Source organism: Littorina saxatilis, linkage group LG13, assembly GCF_037325665.1.
Source record: "Littorina saxatilis isolate snail1 linkage group LG13, US_GU_Lsax_2.0, whole genome shotgun sequence".
NCBI lineage: Eukaryota > Metazoa > Mollusca > Gastropoda > Littorinimorpha > Littorinidae > Littorina > Littorina saxatilis.
In genome coordinates, this window is record NC_090257.1 from 28352601 (window position 1) to 28362949 (window position 10349).

The 10349-nt window shown below is 39.3% G+C and overlaps 1 protein-coding gene across 1 annotated transcript in view; it reads right to left on the reverse strand.

Moving 5' to 3' along the window:
- The window catches only part of LOC138945442 (uncharacterized), a 387771-nt gene that overhangs the window by 223523 nt on the left and 153899 nt on the right, over nt 1–10349 (reverse strand). The gene's annotated exons all lie outside the window — the stretch shown is intronic.

A 10349-nucleotide genomic window follows, 5' to 3' on the forward strand; every position in this document is an offset into this window, starting at 1 on the left:
CGGAGTAAGAATTTCGTACGAAATTTTTACTCCGGAGTAAATATTTCGTGGAGTAAGAATTTCGTGTTACTGCACCGGCATAGGCAACGGAGAAATCTGATTTACAATACTTGCAGTGTTTCCCACAGTAGACTCCACAATTCCTGGCTCTTTCTTATATTTCTCCAAGAAAATCTGCTGCTTCTGCTGTTTAGACTTGGTACCGTCATCCGATACTGGCAAAATTGTCTGCTTCATTTTGCCACGATTGTCCAGACGATCGCACGTGCCAACAACTGAACGAGGTTTCCACAGCTGAAGACTCGCTGTTAGAGTTATCTCCCTTAGACCGAAACCGGTATCAGTTGTACCATCCCGTAATCAGCACACCAACACTGGAAAACGGATTCTAGACCTTTTCTCAGTCGTATTTTGTGCGTGTGTCGCGTATTGTCGTACCGATAATTATTAATTTGGCGTACAAAATAGGCCCAAATCGTATTGGTAAACAGGCCTGTGTCCACAACCCTGACTACTTTTTACATTTAGTCAAGTTTTGACTAAATGTTTTAACGTAGAGGGGGGAATCGAGACGAGGGTCGTGGTGTATGTGCGTGCGTGTGTGTGTGTGTGTGTCTGTGTGTCTGTGTGTCTGTCTCTGTGTGTGTGTAGAGCGATTCAGACTAAACTACTGGACCGATCTTTATAAAATTTGACATGAGAGTTCCTGGGTATGAAATCCTCGAACGTTTTTTTCATTTTTTTGATAAATGTTTTTGATGGCGTCATATCCGGCTTTTCGTGAAAGTTGAGGAGGCGGCATTGTCACGCCCTCATTTTTCAACCAAATTGGTTGAAATTTTGGTCAAGTAATCTTCGACGAAGCCCGGACTTCGGTATTGCATTTCAGCTTGGTGGCTTAAAAATTAATTAATGACTTTGGTCATTAAAAATCTGAAAATTGTAAAAAAAAAATTGTTTTTTATAAAACGATCCAAATGTACGTTCAGCTTATTCTCCATCATTTTCTGATTCCCAAAACATATAAATATGGTATATTTGGATTAAAAAGAAGCTCTTAAAATTAAAAATATAACAATTATTATCAAAATTAACTTTTCGAAATCAATTTAAAAACACTTTCATCTTATTTCTTGTCGGTTCCTGATTCCAAAAACATATAGATATGATATGTTTGGATTAAAAACACGCTCAGAAAGTTAAAACAAAGAGAGGTACAGAAAAGCGTGTTATCCTTCTTAGCGCAACTACTACCCCGCTCTTCTTGTCAATTTCACTGCCTTTGCCATGAGCGGTGGACTGACGATGCTACGAGTATACGGTCTTGCTGAAAAATGGCATTGCGTTCAGTTTCATTCTGTGAGTTCGACAGCTACTTGACTAAATGTTGTATTTTCGCCTTACGCGACTTGTTATATTTAGTCAAGTTTTGACTAAATATTTTAACGTAGAGGGGGGAATCGAGACGAGGGTCGTGGTGTATGTGTGTTTGTCTGTCTGTCTGTCTGTGTGTGTGTGTAGAGCGATTCAGACTAAACTACTGGACTGATCTTTATGAAATTTGACATGAGAGTTCCTGGGTATGAAATCCCCAGACTTTTTTTTTCATTTTTTCAATAAATGTCTTTGATGACGTCATATCCGGCTTTTTGTGAAAGTTGAGGCGGCACTGTCACGCTCTCATTTTTCAACCAAACTGGTTAAAATTTTGGTCAAGTAATCTTCGACAAAGGCCGGGGTTTGGTATTGCATTTCAGCTTGGTGGCTTAAAAACTAATGAGTGAGTTTGGTCATTAAAAATCTGAAAATTGTAAAAAAAAATTTTTTTTATAAAACGATCCAAATTTACGTACATCTTATTTTTTTTTTATCATTTTCTGATTCCAAAAATATATAAATATGTTATATTTGGATTAAAAACAAGCTCTGAAAATTAAAAATATAAAAATTATTATCAAAATTAAATTGTCCAAATCAATTTAAAAACACCTTCATCTTATTCCTTGTCGGTTCCTGATTCCAAAAACATATAGATATGATATGTTTGGATTAAAAACACGCTCAGAAAGTTAATACGAAGAGAGGTACAGGAAAGCGTGCTATCCTTCTCAGCGCAAGTACTACTCCGCTCATCTTGTCAATTTCACTGCCTTTGCCGTGCGCGGTGGACTGACGATGCTACGAGTATACGGTCTTGCTGCGTTGCATTGCGTTCAGTTTCATTCTGTGAGTTCGACAGCTACTTGACTAAATGTTGTATTACCCGCTATTACGAGCTAGTCGTGTGACAGAGAGTTTTCTTGCACACGAGACTGTAGATGTTTCACGACGGCTTTAGAAACAGCAGCAGTCGAGTGTGCAAGAACACTCTCTGTCACACGACTAGCTCGTAATGGCGATTATGTCTCACAGCTTCAACAGAGGAGAGAACAAACACGTTTTGCGTACTCACGCTTGATAAACCTAAACACAGGAGCAGCCATTGTGGAGAGATCTACTTTTTGACGAAAGTGAACGAACAACTATGAATGACGTCTCGGTATATGTGAATGACGTCACAGTCATCGTCACAGTCTGTATCTTTTGAAGCATTCCATTCTTCATGACGTCTTTCTGTGTCTGCATCCGCGAAATGTTTGTTCTTTCCGGGGTCTTTGTCATCTATGTTCAGAACTCTGTCCTTCTAGTTTCAGACTAACAGGCCTCCTGAGCGAGCCACTTTCCAAGGGAAGCTAAACTCGCGTATGGAAACAGTACTGTCGTCTGGGGTGCCGTTTTCAGTATTCTCAGCGTTGAACTGAGAATTTGTAAAGAGAAGAAACGATAACAGCAGGAGAAATAAAAGTCGTGTGTGTATTTTGGGGCTTTTGGAGGGACGATTTCGAGTTCAGTGAATCCGTTTTTGCACATGCTCCAAAGCGTGTAACATACAATCTTGCACACGTTTGCTTTAGTAGTGGCAAAGAAGGAAAGCGTGTGACATTTTCGCCTTACGCGATTTGGTTTTTTTTAGTAAGCCAATCCACTTAAAGTTAAACACAAAGATTACAAACTAGTTTTTACATTTAGTCAAGTTTTGACTAAATGTTTTAACGTAGAGGGGGGAATCGAGACGAGGGTCGTGGTGTATGTGTGTGTGTGTGTGTGTGTGTGCAGGGTTCGACACTAGCGGGGGCGGGGGGCGGAACGCCCCAGAGTTTTGTGTTCCGCCCCAAACATTGCCGAAGCTTGGGGCCCACTCCGCCCCAGGATAAATTCCAACAATGACAAACCGAAAATTCTAATGCCAGAGGCAATCACTAAAAATCGCCAGTCAAAGTCGTCACTGAAATTTGCGTTACGATCAATGCCGCAGTCAAGAAAAAAAAACATTGAAATCGTCGAAGGACAATGCCGCAAGGGAAATAACTCCCAGATTGCGCTCTTTAGCGTGATAAATAAGTATCGCCTTCAAATGCCAAACGCAAAATGTGGCGACACATCCCTTGTGTAAAAAGACATGGAAATGTCAATGTCAAATGGTTGAAAGATTTTCCCTGGCTTCAGTACGACGAAGAAAAACAGACAATGCATTGCCCGCCCGTGCAGATCTTATGGCGGAGAACCACTTGGAAAAAGTGTGGATTCTGATATATATATATATACTTAGCATGAATAAGTGGGCCCCAGATTTTTGTTTTCCGCCCCAGCAATTTCCATCTCTGGGGCCAGTGTGGCCCCAGGCCAAATAAGTTAGTGTCGACCCCTGGTGTGTGTGTGTGTGTGTGTGTGTGTGTGTGTGTCTGTCTCTGTGTGTGTGTGTGTCTGTCTCTGTGTGTGTGTGTAGAGCGATTCAGACTAAACTACTGGACCGATCTTTATGAAATTTGACATGAGAGTTTCTGGGTATGAAATCCCCGAACGTTTTTTTCATTTTTTTGATAAATGTCTTTGATGACGTCATATCCGGCTTTTCGTGAAAGTTGAGGCGGCACTGTCACGCCCTCATTTTTCAACCAAATTGGTTGAAATTTTGGTCAAGTAATCTTCGACGAAGCGCGGACTTCGGTATTGCATTTCAGCTTGGTGGCTTAAAAATTAATTAATGACTTTGGTCATTAAAAATCTGAAAATTGTAAAAAAAAATAAAAAATTATAAAACGATCCAAATTTACGTTTATCTTATTCTCCATCATTTGCTAATTCCAAAAACATATAAATATGTTATATTTTGATTAAAAACAATCTCTAAAAATTAAATATATAAAACAAAATTTCAAAATTAAATTGTCGAAATCAATTTAAAAACACTTTCATCTTATTCCTTGTTGGTTCCTGATTCCAAAAACATATAGATATGATATGTTTGGATTACAAACACGCTCAGAAAGTTAAAACAAAGAGAGGTACAGAAAAGCGTGCTATCCTTCTTAGCGCAACTACTACCCCGCTCTTCTTGTCAATTTTACTGCCTTTGCCATGAGCGGTGGACTGACGATGCTACGAGTATACGGTCTTGCTGAAAAATGGCATTGCGTTCAGTTTCATTCTGTGAGTTCGACAGCTACTTGACTAAATGTTGTATTTTCGCCTTACGCGACTTGTTTACTTGTTACTCGTGCTCTTAGCTCAGTTCAGACCGTTCTGTAACTCTGTAGATCTAGCCTGTGGCGCATCTGTACTCCAGCGAATATCAGCTGGACCCAGACACACTGTTCTGCACCTATTCGTATTCGCTGCGCAGCAAAACAATGTTTATGTGTAGTCTATGCATGAAAATATAACCATGTACTCTGACCTTCAACGCATTCCTTCTTGTGAGATAATCCGCTGTTCGCATGTCGCCTCGGAGTTTCGATGGCTCGTCGACTGTACCAGCCTCGCGTAATACTGCCCTCTCCGGACTTTTATGAAGGGAAGACACTGCCAGTGGTCAAAACATTTGTTTCAGGGATGAAACGCCAACTTTTGTGCTGCAGAAAAATGGCGAAATCTGTGTCCAGAAAGTGCCCGACACTTTGAAATCTGCACGCTTGTGCTGCACACATCTCTTTCATTTCCACAAGAGACTCAGAGTTTTATGAGGGAAAGTGTGCTATGAAATGCCTGGGGACATTGACGAGTTGTTGCAGTTTGCGGATGCTCTCCACCGAGGCATTCTTTTCGGGCATACAGTGGTGACTTTTCTGTGTGAAAATCAAGCTGGTACTAGTGGTAGAATCAACACAATAACTTGTGACGTCACAGTGTACCGACGTCACAGTGTACCAAAAATCACGTGACCACTACTTGACCCCAGGCGACTTGTCTTGGTTAGCCCCGCAACACTAAATCTGCAACTACAACAATTTTTTTTCAATTTTTAAAATATTTTTCCTGAGATGTTTATAACATTTGGCATTCGATATTCAAGCTTTTGGAGATATTTCAAAACCTTGGACTTGTCCTTTAAGCCTAGCGCAGAACCGCGCAAGGTGACATGCGACTCATTTCGTGGTGGAGGGTCACATATAAGAGAAAGCTCTCCCAGTCACATCTTCAGAAAAGAAGTCAACCGCTACAGCCAACGAGAAGTCAAACACTACAGCCAGCCAGAAGTCAACCGCTACCACCAACGAGAAGTCAACCGCCACCCCCAACCAGAAGTCAACCGCTACCCCCAACCAGAAGTCAACCACTACAGCCAAGCAGAAGTTAACCGCTGCAGCCCACAAAAAAGGTTTTCTTACTGTTTGGTAGGTATTACAATAGTAGGACTTGTCATTTTCTTGTGATCTAAATCACATGAACGAAATGTTTTTACATAGATTAATGTGAGTTCTTTTTTCTATTGGTTTTCAGTTTTTAATTTAAGACAAAAAGTTGAAGTGGGATGATGTATGCATTGAAACAAAATTCAATTTCAATATATTTACTGTCACATGAGTTTGATGGTATTACATAGATTTGTATTGTTCTTTGTTTTATTTGTTGGACAAAACTGAACACCTAACTACTATCGGGCGAGAAGTTGCTATGTTGGATTTACAACCATATGATACCGAGTTGATGTTTAAAATGTTTATGTTGTTATATGTAGTTAATACAAACATTTTAGCAGATTCCCAAAAGCACCACACCACTCGCTTAATGTGTTGTCCAATTATTGTCATCAGTGTAAACGCCGAAAAACCCACCAAAATGGTTGTTTATTCAATAGGTAAGATACGGAAATTGTCATTATCCAAACAAATAGATAAAACCATTGGGATCGTGTTTGGTTTTGAATATTGAGGTTTATTATTTAATGATAATGATAAGTTTATTAACGCACATAAGTTGTTATATGATACGACCTCTAGAGCAATGTTTAGTCTGTTCAAGATCTGAATAAAATTGTCGCTGTCCATAGATATTCAAGTTAAATTGTTTGATAGAATTGTTGCACCAAATTTGTTATATGGTTGAGAATTATATAAAGGCCCACATTTGGTTAATTTAGCAGCAAAAGTGCACCTTGGTTTTTATTAGATTATTCTGAAATTGAGAAAATCAACCCCAACGTGTATGGTTTTTGGCGAATTAGGCAAATTTCCATTAAATATCCAAGTTAAAGATAAAATATTCAGTTTTTTGTTCAAGTTGGTGGATTGTTAAAATAGTAATAAGTTTGCAAATGGTTTTTTTTTTAACCATTTTTGGTATTGCCATTATGCAAATAACACATAACAAGAATCTTATTTAAAACATGTTAAAATAACTTAAATGCTCTTGGTCTTAGTTGTTTTTAACATGACCAATTTAATTTAAAACAGTTTAAATTGAAAACGTTAAATTGCCTAAAAGATTTAATATATATAGTCGTGGATATCGGGATTAATGTAAAAAGAAACCTTTTGAATTATATGAATTGTTTAAAGGTACATTTACATTTGAGCATCATTTGAACATTATTCCCCATAACCTAGCACTTTCTTTGTTTCGCTTGATAACATTAAATCATAAATTGCCATTTCAAATAGAGAGAATATTAAATATACCACATAACCTAAGAATATGCATTAAATGCCAGTCTGGAGAACTCGCGGATCCCCCGTGGGTTAGGGGGAAGAATTTACCCGATGCTCCCCAGCATAAGAGTAAGAGGCGACAAACGGATTCTGTTTCTCCTTTTACCCTTGTTAAGTGTTTCTTGTATAGAATATAGTCAATGTTTGTAAAGATTTTAGTCAAGCAGTATGTAAGAAATGTTAAGTCCTTTGTACTGGAAACTTGCATTCTCCCAGTAAGATAATATATTGTACTACGTTGCAAGCCCCTGGAGCAAATTTTTGATTAGTGCTTTTGTGAACAAGAAACAATTGACAAGTGGCTCTATCCCATCTCCCCCCTTCCCTCCGTCGCGATATAACCTTGAATGGTTGAAAACGACGTTAAACACCAAATAAAGAAAAGAAAGAAAAGAACTCGCGGATGATGTCATTGTCATATATTTGAACATTTGAGGAAAATGTTGTTACCAGTCAATTTTTTTAGAAATTCAAACGCAGTAAAATTCAAAGAAAAAATTAAATTAAGAAAAAAAAGCGAAAGTTGTTGAACTTGATGTATTGTAAACTAGAGGAATACCCGGCTTCGCCGGGGTGAATCGCGAGACAGAGACAGACAGCGTTGCGGTTCATCACAATCACCTTTGCAGGCGAAGTCCTGTCAAACGGGATTGAGAATTTTAGAGCTTATTTCTTAGCCCTATATTATCTGTTGTGGCTTCTCAAATGCCAGAACATACAGACAGACAAAAGCCGCTAGACCCCATCACAAACAGAACTCTACAATCCACAGGTTTTTTCCCACACACACACACACAAACACACACACAGAGAAGCCGTATATATATATATATATATATATGTATATCTATATCTATAAATATATAGAGATAGGTGAGAGTGTATTTTTCGCGTGGCTATAAATTGATTCGACCTTTTCACTTTGACAGTAAGAACAACTGACGGGTGCAAGGGAAGCGTTCTGGACAGCGCAGTGACATTCTAAAAATAGTAACTCAGAAACGGGAATTTGGGGTGAACGGCGCGAGACAGAGACAGACAGCGTTGCGGTTCACCACAATCACATTTGAAGGCGAAGTCCTGTCAAACGGGATTGAGAATTTTAGAGCTTATTTCTTAGCCCTATATTATCTGCTGTGGCTTCTCACATGCCAGAACATATAGACAGACAAAAGCCGCTAGACCACATCACAAACAGAACTCTACAATACACAGGTTTTTGCCCACACACACACACAAACACACACACACACAGAGAAGCCGTATATATATATGCATATCTGTATCTATAAATATAGATAGATAGGTGAGAGTGTATTTTTCGCGTGGCTATAAATTGATTCGACCTTTTCACTTTGACAGTAAGAACAACTTACGGGTGCAAGGGAAGCGTTGTGGACAGCGCAGTGGACAGCGCAGTGACATTCTAAAAATAGTAGTAACTTACAAACGGGAAAGCCACACGAAGGAAGGGAGATAAACGCCAAACACTGGAGAAGATAAGGAAGAGTTACTTATAATGGTGAAATGAACACAAAAACCAAAATCAGTTCAGCGCTGCGCGCTGAGAGCACGTGTTGAAATATCTCATCGATGATATTGTGTCCGGGGTGTAGCTGAATACGGTGTCCAAATTTGAAAAAGATCCACCGAGAACTTTGGCGTTGTGATGTGGTGTAGCGGCTATGGTGTGTCGGTATGGGGGCCCGGGTAGCTGAGGTGGAACCAAAATAGCTGAGGTGGAACCAAAATCGGTTCAGCGCTGCGCGCTGAGAGCACGTGTTGAAATATCTCATCGATGAGGTTGTGTCCGGGGTCTCTCTGAATAAGCCCACCAAATTTGAAGCAGATCCATCGAGAACTTTGGCCGTGCATGGCGAATACACAAATACACAGATACACAGACACACACACAGACACAAGTCGTATATATATATAGAAGTTATTTTATGAAAGAAATATGATTATATGTAAGGTCTTTAAAAAAAAAAAAAATCAAGCACAAAAAAACACGTCCTGTTAACACATTTGTGTTGTATCTCTTTATAACAATTATATTTTTTTGATTGATTTGACTTGTTTTGTCATCAAATTCATGTAACCCTGGGGGTTCTTTGAAGTAAACATTGCCTTGGCGGGCCTTATTGTTTTCCAGCTTTTAAGTTGAAGTGGAATGATGTATGCATTCAAACTGCATACACTGTTGATGTATTTAGTGTCACATGAACTAAGTGTTTTGACATAGATTTAAGCAAGTTCCCTTGTCTATTGTTCTGCAGGTTTAAACCCGAGACAAAACGTTCGAGTGGGATAATGTATGCACGCTGTCTATTTCCCTTTCTTCTCCTGATTGTGATCGCAGGTAAGAAAATATGGCCATACTTGCGTCTCTCTGTCTTTCTGTCTCGCCATTTCCATAGCAACAGGAACATTTGTGATTGTACTATTATGCTTTTGATTGTAGTCTTTGTGATATGCGTAATGCGATGTGGTTTCAAAAGACAAATTTCCTTATTTTTGTACAATGAATATGGACATTAAAATAGTCATAACTTATCTTATCTATTGTCAGAGTACCAGTTATTCCATTCATTTAATACTAGACTGAATGGGTAAATGAGGGCGGGGGAGGAAGTTTGTCTGCCTATGAGTTTAAAAGATTGACTAAATGTATAAATGTCGTTTCATGCAATTTGATTTTTGAATAAAATTGCTTTTTGGTGCGAATAAAAAAAAAGATATAATTTTAGCCTACAAAAAATTCATGTCAATTTGCTATACTGTTCAAAAAAAGAAACGCATAGCTTGTAATATTTGGTTAATTTAGTTATATGGCTACAAGGATATCCACCAAACTGCAGAAAATGTTTATCTGGTCGTCGACCTTTTGTCCATTGCCACAAGTGAGCTCTGCACGTGACGCATGCGTTATCAGTGGCTACAATGTCAAAATTGCTCATTTGGCATGACCACTCGTCATGCTTCAGTGTAATCTCATGAAACTCGGGGAATATTGAGCTCTCACCATGTCTTTCAAAACCCATAAAAGCGGATTGTTCGCCACAAAGAAATCAGACGACAATTCAGCGACGAAAGATGGCCCGATTGAGCAGAGAAGACCGCCAAATTGCATTGGGTCGTTTACAAGCAGGCCAAAGTCAAAGTGCAATCGCCAGGCACTTCCACATGTCCCAGAGCACCATCAGTAGACTGTGGGTCAGGTTTCAAGCCACTGGCTCCGTTGCTGACTTGCCACGAGCGGGAAGACCAAGGGCGACAACTGCTGCTCACGACCGCTTCATACGGCTCCGCCACCTCCGG